General features: G+C 39.3%; 1 protein-coding gene and 1 long non-coding RNA gene across 18 annotated transcripts in view; one reads left to right on the top strand and one right to left on the bottom strand.

Annotated features, from left to right (window-relative positions):
- Window positions 1-19957, bottom strand: part of NCKAP5 (NCK associated protein 5) — a 1093872-nt gene that overhangs the window by 815876 nt on the left and 258039 nt on the right. The gene's annotated exons all lie outside the window — the stretch shown is intronic.
- On the top strand, window positions 1372-19514 carry LOC129646520 (uncharacterized). Its single transcript, XR_008711999.1, has 4 exons — window positions 1372-2164; window positions 2865-3272; window positions 13621-13748; window positions 19413-19514. It is a non-coding gene; the product is annotated as an uncharacterized LOC129646520 (long non-coding RNA).

The following is a 19957-nucleotide window of genomic DNA, read 5'->3' as shown; positions in this document are numbered from 1 at the left end:
GGATCCTTTCACTCCTGCATCTCCGTGTACCTCTTTTAGCAAAAGGGTTCTCTAATGTGTTCAGACCCAAAAACACCCAGAGGTCACTGTGTTCTTGGTTCAGGTAACTTCAGAGCCTGAAAACATAGGGGACATTTGGACAGATGTCACCACTTTGTGATTAATCAGTGTCTGCTTTTGACAAGCTAGGAGGTCACCAGAGCAGTTCCCACAGGCGGGTGCACAATCTCTTTATGTCAGAACAATGAGAGATGGGTGAGAAGATCATCTCCGAAGCAAGATGGGAGAAAGTGACCCTGGAACATGGGCTGCAGGCTCACCAGATCTAAACTCTCTTGATTCCTTCTTCCGAGGTATAAATGCAAAGGTTCATTCACTGAAAATTAGAGACACAAATCCTCCGAGGTGAGGCATCACAGTGCAGGTGTGGTGATTGATGGACATGCTGTGTTAATGACTGTCCTCCTTCCCCTTGGCACAGAGCATTGAATTGAACTAAGTGCTGTTCACAGGGGACAATGCATTCAACTTGTTATGTCACCAAACATGCTGGCTGATGTCTTATCCACATATATTCATTATGTACATTTTCCTGGGTTTCCAGAATTTATGGTGACCCTGAAGAATCCCCCCCACTAAAATTGACATGTTTAATTTAGACAGATACATAAAAGAGAAGTAGGAAATGACAAATACAATATACTTGCAAAAGAAAATCATATGTAAAAAAAAAGAAAAGAAAAAGAAGAACCTGTGCTACTGTGCTCAGAGAAGTATTGCAAAGATCAATAGTTTAATAAAAATATAAGGGAGTGAAAATAAAAAATTCCACCCTTTGAAAAATTTCTGAAAATTGAGATGAGACCACCAAAATATGACTTTCACTCATCCATCCAGCTGAAGAAGATTAATTAAATGCCAACTGTGTCCAGGGACTCTCACAGACAGTTAAATATGACCATAGGCCAAAGGTACTCTAAGTTATATGATCAGGCCACCTAAGATGGATATCTCTTGCTCTCTGTACACCCGCTGCTTGACCCATCCTTGCTTTACCTACACCCTCCTCACATGACTGATCTTCCTACATAACCACAGAACCTATTCAGTATGTACCTATATACTTGCCCCAGGCCCCAGCTAGTGATTGTTCTGATAGTTTATCAAAGGGACTTGCTCCTCTGCTGGTTTCCCTAGTAACTAATAAACCAACCTGAGGTCAATTTGCCCTATAACTGGTAACACTCCCATCCCCCCAAGCCCACCCTCAGTGAGGCTGCCATGTCCTGCCTGCCTCTGCCTCACACAGTCGGGTGGGCAAGTATAGGGCTTGCAGGCCTTGGGGGTGCAGTCCAACATAAGCCCCTGTGCTCATGGAACTTAAATTCTACTGAAGGAGTCAGCCCAAACACACAAAGTCTATGATCTGAATTCAGGTAGTCAGAAGCAGTGGTATAAATGTTTCACAAAAAGCTTCATGGAGGGAGCACTTGATGTAGCTCCTCTGTCCATGGAATTTCCCAGGCAACAATACTAGAGTGGCTTGCTATTTCCTTTCCAGGTGACCTTCCAGACCTAGGGATCAAATATGCATCTCCTGTGTCTCCTTCATTGCAGACAGATTCTTTACCCACTGAGCCATCAGGGAAGCTAGTAACTTTTTGCCACAGTATAAATACTCCCACTCTGGGTAACCTCAAACTACCAAGGTGATGTCACATTCAGTGTGACAACATGTTGTATACAGTGGGCTCTGTAGAGCAGTGCAAGGCAGGTCCAACTCATGTCTGGACATGATGTGAAGAAGCAAAGCATGGTTAAGGGGCTACAGATTCTAATCACCAAGGAGCTTTGAAAAATACTAACACCCAAACCACACCCCCAAACGACCACACCCTGAAGCCATTCTGATTTGTTTGGTGAAGGTATGGATTTATTTTGAAAGGAATTAAATTAAGGGGAAAAAAAGCAGGAAAGGCAGTGATAGAATCAGAGACCTGAAGGCCTTGATAAAGCAGAGGGTACTTGCCAAAGTCATCTGAGAAGGGAGGGGTTGTGGTCAGGGAGTGGGATGCTTGCAATGTGACTTTGAAGGTGGTTCAGGATGTGACATAGGAGCTGAGATGGAGTAAAGCAAACCATGACCTGGGATCAAGGAAGTGAAGTAAGTGAAGTCAGCCAGGGTGCTGGAAAATCCTGGGGAAGTTTGTTTAGAATGTGAGGTTGACTTTTTTTTCAACTTCCCCATATAAGTGGAATCACGCAGTGTTTGTCTTTCTGTGTCTGGTTTATTTCACTTAGCATATTGTCCTCCCAGTTCATCCATGTTGTTGCAAATGACAGGATTTCCCTAAAATTTGCTAAGATGATAAATCCTGTGTTCTCACCAAAATAAATACACACATACAATTTTGCTTTGCCAGTTATACCTCAATAAAGCTGAAAAAAATTCCCATGTTTCAAATAAGTGACTTTTAGAATACAATCATTTAATAAGCAAGAGGCTAGGGCTTCCCAGGTGGCACCAATGGTAAAGAACCCACCTGCCAATGCAGGAGACATAACAGATGTGGGTTTGATCCCTGAATTGGGAAGATCCCCTGGAGAAGGGCATTGCAACCCACTTCAGTATTCTTGCCTGGAGAATCCCATGGACAGAGGAGCCTGGCGGGCTACAGTCCATACAGGCACAAAGAGTCAGACACAACTGAAGCGACCTAGCTCGCAAGCGAGTGGCTATTCTTACATAAAGTTTTATTTGGACAATATTGTTTACAGATCATTCCAATATTTAAACTTCTATCCATTTATTTTACTCATCTATCTAGTATAACAAAACACAAAATCTGCATCTTATTTTTTAGGTGGAAATACTTCTTGGAAACTATGAAGACGATGTTACAGTGATGCCATGCCAGTATCATCACTTCCCTACACCCCCAGATGCCCATCACTGGCACTGAGGTACCACTAACAGCACGTAAATATACTGCAACTTGTATGCTCTTGATCACAAGAAGTACAGTTTCTAACCCTGCTAAAACAAAGGAATCTCCTTTTCTTCCTGATTCCTGCCACCTATGCTATTGAAAACAACAATTTCCTCCTGATGGTTAATGAACGAGGTTCAATATCCAATAAAGGCAATTTATCAAGACTGTAAGCTTCCAATTTCTGCCTAAGTGGAAAGGAGTTACAAGAAATAAGAAGACATAACAAAGAGGAACTGCAGTTTAGAAAACCCCCAAAGCCATGCAAGCAAATATGGAAAAGTAAGTAAATACTAACATATTTCTTTTTAGAAGTCTTCTGGTATTGGAGTAATAAAAAAAAATTATCTCCCAAAAATAACTCTTAAGCACTTTTTCCCCCCTAAAAGCAGTTTATTTTGAGCACACATCCTTCTTGACCTCTCCTTAATTTAAAAATGTCCTGTCAACTCTTTCCTTTTTACTGCCTTCTCTCTGTCCACAAAAAGAAAGGGGAGTATATTTTAATTATTTGTTTGTGGTAAGTTCAAACATTACAATTCCTATTCTGTGGCCTTCAGTTTAGGGAAACGTCATTTTGTTTCCCTAGAAAGAAGAGATAATGTTAGTATGAATGAATGAATTTGCCTTTCCCTGCCACTTCAGGGACCTCCTGAGAAGAGGAGAGTTTGCAGTTTACAGGAGGGAAGCTGTGTGTTAGAAGGGGAGTCCCAGTGCCCCTGTCTTCTCTTCCAGGGATCCTCTTTGGTGGGACATCTCAGACAGCGTAAAGAACTGCGGTGTCCAGAGGAGACTGTTGGCTCTGTATCTTTTTTTATTTTTTAACTTTACAATATTGTATCGGTTTTGCCATATATCAACATGAATCTGCCACAGGTATACATGTATACCCCATCCTGAGCCCTCCTCCCTCCTCCCTCCCTGTACCATCCCTCTGGGTCGTCCCAGTGCACCAGCCCCAAGCATCCAGTATCGTGCATTGAACCTGGACTGGCCACTTGTTTCATATATGATATTATACATGTTTCAATGCCATTCTCCCAAATCATCACACCCTCTCCCTCTCCCATAGAGTCCAAAAGACTGTTCTGTATATCAGTGTCTCTTTCGCTATCTTGTATACAGGGTTATTGTTACCATCTTTCTAAATTCCATATATATGCATTAGCATCAGAGAAGGCAATGGCACCCCACTCCAGTACTCTTGCCTGGAAAATCTCATGGATGGAGGAGCCTGATAGGCTGCAGTCCATGGGGTCTCTAAAAGTCGGCCATGACTGAACGACTTCACTTTCACTTTTCACTTTCATGCATTGGAGAAGGAAATAGCAACCCACTCCAGTGTTCTTGCCTGGAGAATCCCAGGGACGGGGGAGCCTGGTGGGCTGCCATCTATGGGGTCGCACAGAGTCGGACATGACTGAAGTGACTTAGCAGCATGCGTTAGTATACTGTATTGGTGTTTTTCTTTCTGGCTTACTTCACTCTGTATAATAGGCTCCAGTTTCATCTACCTCATTAGAACTGATTCAAATGTATTCTTTTTAATGGCTGAGTAATACTCCATTGTGTATATGTACCACAGCTTTCTTATCCATTCATCTGCTGATGGACATCTAGGTTGCTTCCATGTCCTGGCTATTATAAACAGTGCTGCGATGAACATTGGGGAACACGTGTCTTTCAGTTCTGGTTTCCTCAGTGTGTATGCCCAGCACTGGGCTTGCTGGGTCATAAGGCAGTTCTATTTCCAGTTTTTTAAGGAATCTCCACACTGTTCTCCATAGCGGCTGTACCAGTTTGCATTCCCAACGGTGTAAGAGGGTTCCCTTTTCTCCACACCCTCTCCAGCATTTATTGCTTGTAGACTTTTGGATCGCAGCCATTCTGACTGGTGTGAAATGGTACCTCATAGTGATTTTGATTTGCATTTCTCTGATAATGAGTGATGTTGAGCATCTTTTCATGTGTTTGTTAGCCATCTGTATGTCTTCTTTGGAGAAATGTCTATTTAGTTCTTTGGCTCATTTTTTGATTGGGTCATTTATTTTTCTGGAATTGAGCTGTAGGAGTTGCTTGTATATTCTTGAGATTAGTTGTTTGTCAGTTGCTTCATTTGCTATTATTTTCTCCCATTCTGAAGGCTGTCTTTTCACCTTGCTTATAGTTTCCTTTGTTGTGCAGAAGCTTTTAAGTTTAATTAGGTCCCATTTGTTTATTTTTGCTTTTATTTCCAATGTTCTGGGAGGTGGGTCATAGAGGATCCTGCTGTGATGTATGTCGGAGAGTGTTTTGCCTGTGTTCTCCTCTAGGAGTTTTATAGTTTCTGGTCTTACATTTAGATCTTTAGCTCTGTATCTTAACTATCTCTTTTCAGCACCACCACGCTGCTTTGTCCTCAACTCCTGCCTAGCCTATAGAACTAGCCTCATCTCTGAATTTTGTGTCTCCAACTGGCCCATCTCTTATCTGCTCTCTGAAAGCAAAGTTAAATATTTATTTTTTCATTTTGATTTTTTTTTCTTTTGCCCTTTATATACTGAATTCTTTTTAAAAGATTTTTATTGCTGTATAGTTGATTTACAATACTGTGTTAATTTCAGGAGTACAGCAAAGTGGATCAGTTATACATATACATATATCCACTCTTTTTCAGATTCTTTTCCCATGTAGGCCATTATAGAGTATTGAGTAGAATTCCCTCTGCTATAGAGTAGGTATAACTTTAGACTCAAAAGAAGTTACAAAATTAAAACACAGAGTTTCCTGTACCCTTTACTTAGCTTTCCTACTATAACATTTTACATAACCACAAACGTAACATCTAGGAAATCTATGCTGGTACAATGCTATTCACTAAACTCAGAGTGATTCTTTACAATGCAAATCTGACTAGGCCAACCTTTTCCATTTTGCTAAACCTGTTTATTACTTCCCATCAACTCTTAACAACAGGACTAAAATCCTTAAGCTGGCTCATAAATAGTGTGTCTATCAGTCTAGTTTGGCCAGAGCAGAACTTGTTCTCACACAGAGTGCCAATGAACTACCCCATTTAACATTTGAGTACTCTCAAAAGAGTGGCAGTTTGGATGACAAATTACTTGGTCACCCACAATGAGCTCTCCACGTCTGACCCTGCCTAGTGACCTCTAACCTTTGTTTTGCATCACTCCACTCCTTGCTATTGAGGCCCTGTGGCACAGACTTTTTTTCTTTCTTTTTAAACAATGAAATATATATATTTTACATGTACACACTTAATAATGGACTGCTACATAGCAGTAAGAAAAAAGCAAAGCTGAAAGGACAAATTTTAAAAACTAGTGTTGGTTGTTACTAAGCTCAAAATGATACTAATATATGATACCATTACGTATAGCTTTAAAACATATAAAGCAACTTTGTTATATTTACTACTTTATTTTAATCTCTCTCGATTTTATTTTTATTATTTTTAGCTGTTGACTCATGGCCAATCTTGTTTTATTTATTTTCCTCCCATTACATTTTCTTCTCCCCAGTAATACAAAGCAAATCCTAGATATGACTGAATCTGTAATATTTCAGTATGGATCTTTTAAAAAGTTTATCACAGTATCACTATTCTTCTTAAAGCAACAATAATTACTTAATACTATCAAATATGCAGTCAGTGTTCAAATTTCCAATAGCATCATAAGCGTCATAATTTTTTCCACATTTTATCGACTCAGGAATATTTTTCTGTAAGGTCCTGGGCGATGAGTGGGTTTGGAAGCTACTCATGCATCTTTGTTGAGCTGCACTCAGGCATTGTTTTTCCCCTTGAGATTACATTCCAAAGGAAAAGAAAGGTATCTCAATCCAAATCAAATGGCTGCTCTACCTAGAAAATAGTCACTGCTTTATTGTCCTTATAGTTCTTTTAGGAAAGAGAATTTTTAACTTAGAAACCTGTGATTTTTCTTTTTTAAAAAAAATTAATTTATTTATTTTAATTGGAGGCTAATTACAATATTGTAGTGGTTTTTGCCATACATTGACATGAATCAGCCATGGGTGTACATGTGTTCCACATCCTAAATCCCCCTCCCACCTCCCTCCCTATCCCATCCCTCAGGGTCATCCCAGTGCACCAGCCCTGAGCACCCTGTCTCATGCATCGAACCTGGACTGGCGATCTATTTCACATATGATAATATACATGTTTCAGTGCTAGTCTCTCAAATCATCCCACCCTCGCCTTCTCCCACAGAATCCAAAAGTCTGTTCTTCACATCTGTGTCTCTTTTGCTGTCTTGCATATAGGGTCATCGTTACCATCTTTCTAAATTCCATATATATGCATTAATATACTATATTGGTGTTTTTCTTTCTGACTTACTTCACTCTGTATAATAGGCTCCAGTTTCATCCACCTCATTAAAACTGATTCAATTGCATTCTTTTTAACAGCTGAGTAATATTCCATTGTGTATATGTACCACAGCTTTCTTATCCATTCATCTGACGATGGACATCTAGGTTGCTTCTATGTCCTGGCTATTGTAAACAGTGCTGTGATGAACACTGGGGTACATGTGTCTCTTTCAATTCTGGTTTCCTCGGTGTGTTTGCCCAGCAGTGGGATTGCTGGGTCGTATGGCAGTTCTATTTCCAGTTTTTTAAGGAATCTCCACACTTTTCTTCATAGTGGCTGTACCAGTTTGCATTCCCACAAACAGTGTAAGAGGGCTCCCTTTTCTCCTCACCCTCTCCAGCATTTATTGCTTATAAGACTTTTTGATAGCAGCCTTTCTGACCAGTGTGAGATGGTACCTCATTGTTTTGATTTGCATTTCTCTGATAATGAGTGATGTTGAGCATCTTTTCACATGTTTGTTAGCCATTGGCATAGACTTTCTTTAAGATCCTGGGATGGGACGCAGGGTGTGCAATGTTTCTTCCTGCCTCATGTCCTTTCTGCCTGGAATGACTCCCCCTTCCCACCCTCCTTTGCCTAGTTAGCTCCTACTTGCCTTGGTTCAACTAAATCATCACTCCTTCCCCAGCCTGTCACATTCCTCCATTAAATGTCCTCACCACTCCCTGGACCTCTCCGCTGAATCACTTATCACAGTTGTAATTTCATCTTTGTTTCTATAAGTAAAGAGTAACCTGTAAGACGGCAGGGGGCATATTCGTGTTTACACAACAGCAATCCCCAGAACCAGCATGTAACTTGCTACACAGAAGACAATTATTTCAAAGCTATGGATTGAACAGAAACAAGCTCAGCTGACAGCTCCAGGGGCAACAAAAGCAAGTGCTAGATGGCTTTCGGAATAAAAATAAAAGTGAAAGTCACTTGCATTTCTTTTGTAGTCTGCTGCCTCTGTGGCTCATTTAACCACTTAAAACCCAGCTTTAGTGAGTGAGAGAAAGTCCCAACTTTAAAACTTGGTAGCCATTAACTGAGGAACTTTATGCTAGTAATTTAACTTCTTTGAGTCTTATTTTTGTTTTCTTCTATAAGTAGTAGTAGTAGCTATAATACTGATAATAATAAACTCATCTACATATAATAACAATTATAACCATTATAACAATTATAGCTAATTATTATTATAACTATATAGTTAATTAGCTAAGTATAATTATATCATTATAATAATTATAAAATTATTAATTAAATCTATAATAATTATTTATTATAATAATGATCAAAAAATCATCCATCCTATAAAATTCATGTGAGGGCATCATTGGGTGAATGTTAACTCTTAACATCAATACTATTTGGCTAAAGCTGTTTCTTTATATTATATTTATATATTATAGCTAAAGCTATATCCCGTGTCTAAGATGATTGTCTTGCTTCATGGAAGACACACAGTGAGGACTTAGTGCTCTACACCTGACACAGCCTCCTCCACCTGCTCCCCTCAACCTCTCCACGTCAGACAGACAATGCTCTCCTGGCCATGACCCAGGCTAGACCTGGCATCTTCCTGGACTCTTCCCTTCCTCCCCCTATATCACATCCATCATGAGTTTGTCTGCTTTCTCTTCAAAATATGTTCAGAATCCTGCCACTCCCCACCATATCGACTACTATATTCTGATCCACCCATATTATTACATCAGGCTCCAAATGGGTCTCCTGCTTCTGCCCCTGCCTTTGTGAACAGCCAGAATGATGTTGTTAAGATGTAAGTCATATCAGGTCACTCTCCTGCTCAAACTCCCCCAAGCCTTCCCATAATCCACAGGGTAACACATGACACACTTCTGGAGTGGAGATAGCACCCCACAACCTGCCCTTTTTCTTGGATTCTGTCTGGCACATCTCCTCCCCTTCAGATCTTTCCTCCAAGGACAGCCTTCCCTACTCCACAAGGTCAGCACACTGTATCTTCTCCCTGCTTTTGCTTTCATATCTCTCAACGCTCACCACCTTCTATACATTTTCTTTATAATCTGTCTTCTACACTAGAAAGGAAGCTCCCGGAGGGCAGTGATGTATGTTTGTTCTGTCTCTGCTGTCTTCCTAGCATTGAACACTAGGGAGTATCTGATGTGTATCTGATACACAGCAGGTGCTCAATAAATACATCTCGACTCAATACATGGATGGCAGAGAGGGAGGGATGGGTGGATGGATAGATGGATGGATACATGGATGAGGCATGACCACTCCCAAGGCAAGAGCTGTCCCAAACACAATTTGATGTAGGTTACAAGGCACAGACAAGCAGCAAACCTGTTTCAAGTGAGTGTGAGGCAGAGGCCCCGGAGGAGGAGGAAAGGTTAGGGTGTACCCAAGCACATGCTGATGACTGGCTTCCTGACTGTGGCCACATCAGTATGGCAGGGACACTGGTAGCACCCTGGTGGTGGCAATGCCAGCCTCATGACTCTGGGACTGCTGAGTGGCTGTGTGTAAAAGGACAAGGATGGTTGCTCTCTGCACAGGCAAAGAAGGGCATCCGTTCCCCTTCAGAGAATGATCTGATCAGATGGACCTGCCAGTGACTGACATGGACTGCCAAAACGCAGGGACATGCCTGCGGCAGAAGACTCTGGCCAGAAATCCCGCTGGCTTGGGGGCCAAAATGAGGCCATTTTTAGACTAGCCAAATTCACTTCCCATTGTCAACTGAAATTGAATTTCCAGAACATATGCTGAGAAACTGGCTCAAAATGAGTTGTCCAGATGTTGGCCAAAGAAAAACCAAAAGAAACATTTATAGTCGGCTGCCTGTCTTGTGACTCCATAGCTTTTTGCCAAACAAACAAGTTTATCTTGTTAGAAACTGAAGGCCATACCAAGGCTCTGAGTAGATCAGCAATGAAAGAAACTTTAGGCCTTATTCAAACAAACTTGGACTGAGCAGAGGACACTGAATTCTCAATTAGAATGCAGTTATTTACAAACGTAAAGGAAGTGAACTTTGATAAGAATGAAAAGGAAAAGAGCATTAGTATTTAAGCCTCATAAAATCAGGCCTAAATGAAAACCTAAAACCTAAATTCTGTCCTGTTGTTACCAATAGACATGAAGCATTTGCAGAGGAAACAAGCTGCATTATTATCCAACAGCCTTAAGAGAGAAGACATTCCTACAATTTTCATGGCTCGAAGGCATCTTACCGGCCATCCAGTCCAGATTTCCCAATGGCACCCCACTCCAGTACTCTTGCCTGGAAAATCCATGGACGGAGGAGCCTGGTGGGCTGCAGTCCATGGGGTCGCTGAGAGTCGGACATGACTGAGTGACTTCACTTTTACTTTTCTCTTTCATGCATTGGAGAAGGAAATGGCAACCCACTCCAGTGTTCTTGCCCGGAGAATCCCAGGGACGGCGGAGCCTGGTGGGCTGCGGTCTATGGGGTCGCACAGAGTCGGACACGACTGAAGTGACTTAGCATCCCTTCCCTGGGCTTCTCAGTACAGTTCTCTCTGAAAGCCAGCAGACAAGGTAACCTCAAGGCATTGGCTGTGACTGTTCTCACATCTCATCAATGACTCAGTCCTTCCTTATCCTCTGTAAGACTGACTCCAGGCGCCTTCATTACTTGTTCAGACTCCCTTCTCCACCTCAGTGTCCTCACTTCTCTGCTTCTTGCCTACACACTTCCTTGATGTTATTACCACATACCGTCTTGGGTTAAGGGACAAGGTCTCTAGCAATCTTGGCCTGGGGAATGCTCAGTAATGGTCAAATGCATCAACTAATATATTAAAAAAAAATGTTCTACAGAAGAGAATTGAATTGTCTTCCATCTTATTAATGATAGAAGCCAAATTAATAACCCAAGCCTTCTGATTCCTAATAATACCTCTACCAAAATGAGGAGGATGGGGTAAAATAAGTTAGCTTCTATTTTTTCTAGTTTGTTTGCCAGACTATGTATAACTTGTAACATATTGAGACATGATAGCTATTTAGAAACATCCAAAAATCTCAGAAAAAAATGCTCAGTAGAAAGAGCAACAATGTCAGGGGGAAGGATAAATCAGGAGCTTGGGATTAGCATATGCACATTACCATATATAAAATAGATAACCAACAAGGACCTAGAGTATAGCACAGGTAACTACGTTCAATATCTTGTAATAACCTATACTGGAAAAAACCTATATATGTATATATATGGTATATGTAAAAAGATTATATATATATACACACACACACACACACACACACACATACATACACACACACACACACACACACATATATATATATTTGTTGTACACCTGAAACTAACATATCATTGTAAATCAACTATAATTTCCTTAAAAGATTAAGGGGAAAAAGTTAATCAGAAAAAAATGAAAAAATAAAAAAATAGTGCCAGGGTATTGATACATAAGGCATGTGATAAGACATCCTGAAGAGGCCACTTCAAAAGACTCCAGTCATTAACTAGATATATTCTAACTAGTTTCCATATAATGCCATCATCTTAGCTGAAAAACAAAGTTATTCTGGATGGTTAACATGGTATAGAATAAAATACTTACACTTCTTAACATTTGTACTTAAAATAATTGTTTGAGATCATCACAGAGAATCTGAAATAAAAATTTAATAGCTCATTGACCTTTATGTTTATAACTCCTAAAATGGTAGATAAGTGAAAATAGATATTTTATTCAAATGAAACCACAATATTTTTCTTGCTTAAATTTTTCTCTAGCTCAGTTTTGTAATAGCCTGGTACTTTACATGAGTGATTATGAGCTGATCTTAAACTGTAGCCATTGCTCTAAAGAAAATGTTTATGGCCTGCTTGGGATAATTGTATTCTCCTATTAAATATCACTCCTTCAGGGCTAGTTATTGTTCAGTATAAATGTGCCACTTTATATGCAAATAAAACATACTGAGGTTTGAATAAAAAGTTCTGAATATATCTACTGACAAATCATCTTATTATGATTCATATTAACAGACAGAACCTCTCCAGAAATGAGATGCTAATATCATACACAAGAGTTAATTCTTTCCTTGATTTTTTGTCTTGAAAATGTTCAGGTAGAGTTGGAAATATTTACTTTCCTCATAGGTACAGCACATTTGGAACTGGAGCCTCAGTGTTACTTTGAGTCAAAAGATTTTTCAATATTGTGATTATGAAAGTATTCCTTTTTCATGACCTTGCCTAGCCTTCAGTCTTTTTCTCACCAGGAAAAATCAACTTTCCAGATACTCTGCTGCAAAAGATACCTCAGAGTTCAGCTTTCCCAAGAAGGCTTCTTAATTTCAACCTAGTAAACCCATGTCTCCTGCATTGCAGGCAGATTCTATACTGTCTGATCCACCAGGGATTCAACCAGCAAAGCAGAGAGATTCTACAAACACGATACATGGCGTATAAGCACTTCAAGTCACATATCTGCATTTTTTAAAAAATCTAGGTTCTTTGAATTAGATATTTGTGCAAAAGTGTCATATTAAAACCCCTGATTCTGCTTTTCACATTTGAAGAAGCAATGTCCTACAGCACAAATCTCAACTCACATCTGTACCTTGTATTTTTATTAACCTTCTCCCGTGGTCCTATGGGACCATGATTAAAAAAATATTATGTGTATTTACCACTATCTATGCTGAGTTAGCCGGAGGAGGCAATGGCACCCCACTCCAATACTCTTGACTGAAAAATCCCATGGACGGAGGAGCCTGGTGGGCTGCAGTCCGTGGGGTCGCTAAGAGTCGGACATGACTGAGCGACTTCACTTTCACTTTTCACTTTCATGCATTGGAGAAGGAAATGGCAACCCACTCCAGTGTCCTTGCCTGGAGAATCCCAGGGACGGGGGAGCCTGGTGGGCTGTCGTCTATGGGGTCACACAGAGTCAGACACAACTGAAGTGACTTAGCAGCAGCAGCAGTAGCAGCAGCAGCATGCTGAGTTAGCAATGCAAGATAAATACTTACTATTTAAGGGAACAAAGTAAAGCATTAAGTTTTTTGTTTTTTGTTTTTTTTTTTTAGAAATATTTTGGTTGCACCATGTGGCATGCAGGATCTTAGTTCCCAGGCCAGGGATCGAACCCACACCCCCTGCAGTGGAAGTTTGGTGTCTTAACCACTGGACCTCCAGGGAAGTCCCCAAAGTAAAGCATTTAATGACCATTTTCACCACTCTCCCTGCAGCGTCCAGAAGAAGAGAGCAGAGTCCAAGAGCATCAGCATTGGAGACTGAAATCTGATTTTCTGGCCAATACATCTAACTCCCTAGAGTTAAAGTGTCACACAACTGAATGGAGACTAAAGGACAGGATGTAAGTAAGATAAACTGAGGGCTGTATCTACCCAATCAAGATATTACTGCACATTTGGGAATTTATTTACTTATGATAAAATTTGGAGAAATCTTACACCCCACAAATTAGTCATTCATTCATCCAGGAGTTGTAACTAAATACTTACACCTTGAGAAATACCTACAATTTTGCTGTTAAAGTTAAAGTCTGACTATGATGTTTTTAATTAGGATTTAGGGATAATAGGAGAAATCATACAACTGGTATTTGCATTTTATGAAAAAGATGGAAAGGCCTTTAAGCTATTTTCCCTGAGAAGTCAGGGAACCATGTTCAATATCAATATTCCTTCTCCAACAATTCAAAGCCAGCTGATGGAGAGCTGGAAAATACCAAGGAACTGAGATTCTTGACCAATTTGAAGGCTTGGATACATGGTATTGTGAGATAGAACTGCATTAATTGTTTAAAGGCAAATGCATTTATTTGATTAACATTGGTCATCCTTGCTAGACTGTAATTTCCATAAGGGCAAGGCTCATATCCGTTTTGAAAATGATTGCTTCATTCCATAGTCCTTGTCACCTGTTAGGGGTTCAAAACTATTTGATGGACAGATTGATAAATGAATGAGTGCATGCTTTCCCAACCCTAGATAATGTTCTATTTCTAGTCCATTTTTAAAAACTGTAGTCACCCAACACTTATTCCTATCAGTAGGGTGATACACACACACATACTCAAACACACAAACACACACACACACACACACACAGACTAATGTGAAAATAGACTTTTTCTTATAGCCTTTAAAATAGAATAAATCCTTATGTTTCCATAATCATTTAGATGTTCTGATTAAAAGCAAAGAAATTGACTAAATCTGTCCTAAAAATGAAACTGGTTTCCACAATACAAAATTAAACCAATTAACATTTTAATTGTAAGAGGGCATCAGTAAGATCACCTTGAAAATAATGATTTTAAATAAAGATTCTCATGGTTAGAGGGGGCATTAATAAGCTTGCATGGGACCTGTACTTAGCCCCTGATACTTGGGACAAAGGAGACAAGTCACTGGAAAGGTTTGTGCTTCAAATCATCCATTTCTTTGGCTTTAATCTTACCCTGCTAATTCCACTCTCCAAAATGAAGTCAAGGTACCTATTTAAAATGTAAATCCTGTCATGTTGCTATCTTGCTTTAAGCACTTCAGTATTTCAGTAGTCTCCATCTTCTTTTTAAATATCTAATTAAAGTCATTTTAATATTTAAAAGACAGGGAATTCCCTAGTGGTCTAGTGGTCAGGACTCTGTGCTTTCACTCTCAAGGGTCAGGTTTCAATACCTGGTTGGAGAACTAAGATCCTACAAAGCTGGCGGGTGGCCAAAAAAAAAAAAAAAAAAAGAAAAGAAAAAAAATATTATTTGGAGTCTACTAAATTTAAAAATGAGAATGGTGCTAGGAGCTCTAAAAGATACCCCCCCAATTTTTTTTATGATTTATGTATTTGTTAATTTATTTTTATTGAAGTAATTTATAATATCATATGAGTTTCAGGTATACAACATAGTGATTCAATATTTTTATAGATGATACTCCAATTAAGGTTATTATGAAATATTGGCTATATTCCCTGTGCTGTACAATATGCCCTTGTAGCTAATTTATTTTTATACCCAGTAGTTTGTACCTCTTAATCCCCTATTGTCCATCTTGCCTGTCTCCCCTTCCCCTTTCCACTGCTAACTACTGTTTTTCAGATCTGACTGTTTTGTTTTATTATATTCATTTGTTTTATTTTTTAGATTCCATGTTTAAGTTATATCATATAGTATTTATCTTTCTCTGACTTATTTCACTAAGCATAATATTCTTTAGGTTTATACATGTAGTTGCAAATGTATTCATTCCTTTTAATGGCTGAGTAGTATTCCAGTGCCAGGCTAGATGAGTCACAAGAAAGAATCAAGATTCCTGGGAGAAATATCTACAACTTCAGATATACAGGTGATACCACTCTAATGGCAGAAAGTGAAGAGGAACTATAGAGCCTCTTGATGAGAGTAAAAGAGGAGAGTGAAAAAGCTGGCTTGAAACTTAACATTCAAAAAACTAAAATCAAGGCATCCAGTTACATCACTTCATGGCAAATAGATGGGGGGAAAGTGGAAGCAGTGATGGATTTTCTTTTCTTGGACTCCAAAATCACCACAGACAGTGATTGCAGCCATGAAATTAAAAGACACTTGCTCCTTGGAAGGATAGGAGCAAGCTTTGCTTCCTAGGGTTGTCTATGACAAATCTAGACAGTATATTAAAAAACAGAGACATCACTTTGTCAACAAAGGTCCACATAGTCAAGGCTATGGCTTTTCCAGTAGTCATTTATGGATGTGAGAGTTGAACAATAAAAAAGGCTGACTGCCAATGAACAGATACTTTCTAACTGTGGTACCAGAGAAGACACTTAAGAGTCCCTTGGACAGCAAGGAGATCAAACCAGTCAATTCTAAAGGAAATCAATCCTGAATATTCATTGGAAAGACTGATGCTGAAGCTGACACTCCAATGCTTTGGTCACCTGATGCAATAGCTGACTCATTGGAAAAGACCCTGATGCTGGGAAAGATTGAAGGCAAAAGGAGGAGAGAGCAGCAGAGGAAGAGATGGTTAGATATCATCACTGACTCAATGCACATGATTTTGAGCAAACTCTGGAGATATTAGAGGACACAGGAGCCTGGTGTGCTGCAGTCCCTGGGCTTGAAAAGAGTCAGACATGACTTAGCCACTGAACAACAGCAACAGTATTCCACTGTGGACTTCTTGTCACTCAGTGGTAAAGAGGTAAAGAATCTGCCTGCCAATGCAGGAGATGCAGGCTTGATCCCTGGGCTGAGAAATTTTCCCTGGAGAAGGAAACAGCAACCCACTCCAGTATTGTTGCCTGGGAAATCCCATGGACAGAGGAGCGTGCCAGGCTATCATCCATGAGGTCACAAAGAGTCAGATGCAACTTAGCGACTAAAGAACAAGCATTCCATTGTGGCGTGTGTGTGTGTGTGTGTGTGTGTGCATGTGTATAAAAATATTACCACATCTTATTTAACCATTCATGCATTGATGGACATTTAGGTTGCTTCCATGGCCTGGCTATAGTAAATACTGCTGTTACGAATGTTGGGGTGAATATTTTTTCATTACAGTGTTTTTTTTTCTGGATACATATGCAGAAATACAATTGCTGGATCATATGATAGTTCTATTTTTCTTTTAATTTTGTATTTTTTGTTTTTTTAGCAGCCTCCATACTGTTTTCCATAGTGGTTGTACCAGTTTACATTCTCACTAACAGTGTAGGAGGGTTCCCTTTTCTCCACATCTTTGCCAACATTTACTATTTGTGATCTTTTTGCTAATAGCCACTCTAATAGGCTATCCATCCTAAAGGAAATCATTCCTGAATATTCACTGGAAGGACTGATACTGAAGCTGAAACTCCAATACTTTGCCCACCTGATTCGAAGAACTGACTCATTTGAAAGACCCTGATGCTGGGAAAGACTGAAGGTGGGAGGAGAAGGGGACGACAGAGGATGAGATGGTTGGATGGCATCACTCAATGGACATGAGTTTGAGTAAACTCTGGGAATAGGTGATGGACAGGGAGGCCTGGCATGCTGCAGTCCATGGGGTCGCAAGGAGGTGGACATCACTGAGCAACTGAATTGAACTGAACTGATTCTAATCGTTGTGAGGCAATATCTTAGTCTGGTTTTGACTTGCATTTTTCTGATTATTAACAAGGATGAATATCTTTTCATGAGCCTGTTCAGTAGCCCCTATCTTTTTAAGAGCAATGTTTTGTTTTTGTTTTTGTTTTCTGGCGGGGTGGGGGGTGGGTAAGTCCCGACTTGAACTATGCTCCTCCTACATATTCAATCCCAATTCCCTTTGCTCTTTGCCTTAGTTCTGGAAATTCTAAAGAAATAGTTACTACCACCTTTCTGAACACACTGCCTTCATTTACACACCTCTGTGCCTTTGTGTCCTTTCCTTTGTCTAAAGGGCTGTCCTCACTTTTCTTCACCTTGTTGATACTTTCTCCCTTTAGGCTTTATGAGGTATCTTCCTAGAGATACTTGGTTATATGTTCCTCTGTTATAGTCCCATATATACCTGAGCATATCTCAGTATTTGCTATGTTACATTGAAATTAACCAGTTACATGTTGATATCCAACTCTGCACTCTAGGTATTCTCATTTCACAAACTATATCAGTAATCTTAATATTTCCAGCACTCATTCTGAAATCAGAATCACAGTACCAATGGAATTAATATGTATTGAACCAAATTGACTAACATTATCTTGTTTTCTTACCATCAATATTGCCTAATTTCTCAACGTTCTGTTGTGATCTGGGAGTTTCCAGAAATTATCATTCTTTTTTTTCTTACATGAATCAGTGAATTAAGCTACTAATGTCCTTCATAATGATAGGGCAACAACACTTCATAAATGTGTGTTAACAAAAGCCATATTGCTGACACTGATATATTAGTAAGCAACTTTATGCTGGAGACTCAGGTGGGAAAAATACCCAAGCATGAGTTTGCTTAATGTGCTAACACTTGCAAAATATAATCACTTAAGTTGAAAGCAACATTTCTATTATACCATCTCAGTTCTGTTTCATAGTAACTAAATTTGATATTATTTGCATATTGGGAGTGCTTCTATAGATTTTTTCTTTTTAAACCTAAGAACTCAAGTTTCATAAATTCAAAAAATAGTTATAAAATCATTTCTCTATTTCAATCCAGTATTTCAATGTATTGCCTAGAGAGATTTTCTCATGGTTGTTATAAATTCAGAAGAATTTATAATAGAAATGCTGACACTCCTTGAATAATGGTGGTTCTAGCAGCCTTCTCAGTATCATCAGTAGACTGTGCAATGCAGTGAGTTAATCAGTACTCCCCAAAGCACAAAATAGGCAATTGTTTTTGTCCTTTGTGCACTTTTCACAGCTTAGAACTGTTCCCCTTCTATCTTCCTATGTGCTACCTACACCCACGTCTCTCTCACCCTATATCACTATTCTTTACAATTTCTTCTGGGCTTTGTTTTGTTACTACACTGAAATCTTATGCATAATTATGTGAAGTTGCTATGGAGATTTTATGTGATTTGTCATGAGGAAAATCTATTGTGTTTGAGATCATTCTCCATACTAATGACTCAGGAATCTATTTCCCACCTCCTCCCCCTTATTTTCTGTGGGATTATAACCAACTGCATATATTTGAATATCTATAAGGAAAAGTCATTATATAAATAATGCAACCAGAAAAGTTACTGAATTCACCATAAAGATGAAGCACATCACTGAAACCAGTCAGTCTCTTAGAATATAGAAAGAACTTCTAAAACGTTACTTTTTGGAACCAGTTGAATTCTTCCCTGAATCCTTTAGGAAGTGACCCCAAAGAAGTTCTTCCACAATTAAAACCCCATAAATAAAACCCCATCACTAACTATATTATATGTTTTTTGGCTATGGCATAACTTAGGAAATGCAATTTTGGCTAATGTGCTTTACAATAGTGTGAAATTAAGGGAAACTGTAACAACCTCATTAAAATTACTGATTTGTTCTTCTTCTATGGCACAGACCATTTCAAGTTGGGAGGTATGGTGAAAGTGATCATCTGACATTAGTCAAAGGCAGTCTAAACTGAAGACTGTGTGCTGAAACTTCACACCACTCAACAAGAATATGATCTTATATCTTTCTTGTCTGACTGTACCACTGCCATCCTAGAATGTGAAATATGACACTAATTATCACTAGACAGCTTACATGGACCACTGTTTTGCTTACCAGATTTACAGAATTGATTTCGGAATCATGATTGATCTTTGGAGAGAAACATTTCTAAGTCAGGTGTAGGTGAGAGAGAATTTCGATGAATCCAGCCATTTGCCATCAGGAGAGTGGCATCCAGAAAATAGTTATAGAATTTGAAGTCAAATTTCAACAAAATCCTAAGCAATGCTTTGCCTGGAAACATAGCCGAGTTACTAATTCCCCAAACAACCAATTCTGAAAAGTGTATGATTTTCACATAGGATGATTTGATACCACAGGATCCCAGATAGAAATCCAATAGGAACAAAGATAAGAAGTAAAGGGAAGAAAGGGAAGGTGAATCAAGC

Source organism: Bubalus kerabau, chromosome 3, assembly GCF_029407905.1.
Source record: "Bubalus kerabau isolate K-KA32 ecotype Philippines breed swamp buffalo chromosome 3, PCC_UOA_SB_1v2, whole genome shotgun sequence".
Lineage (NCBI taxonomy): Eukaryota > Metazoa > Chordata > Mammalia > Artiodactyla > Bovidae > Bubalus > Bubalus kerabau.
The sequence above is the reverse complement of the archived record's forward strand: the minus strand, read 5'-3'. Positions and strand labels throughout refer to the sequence as shown.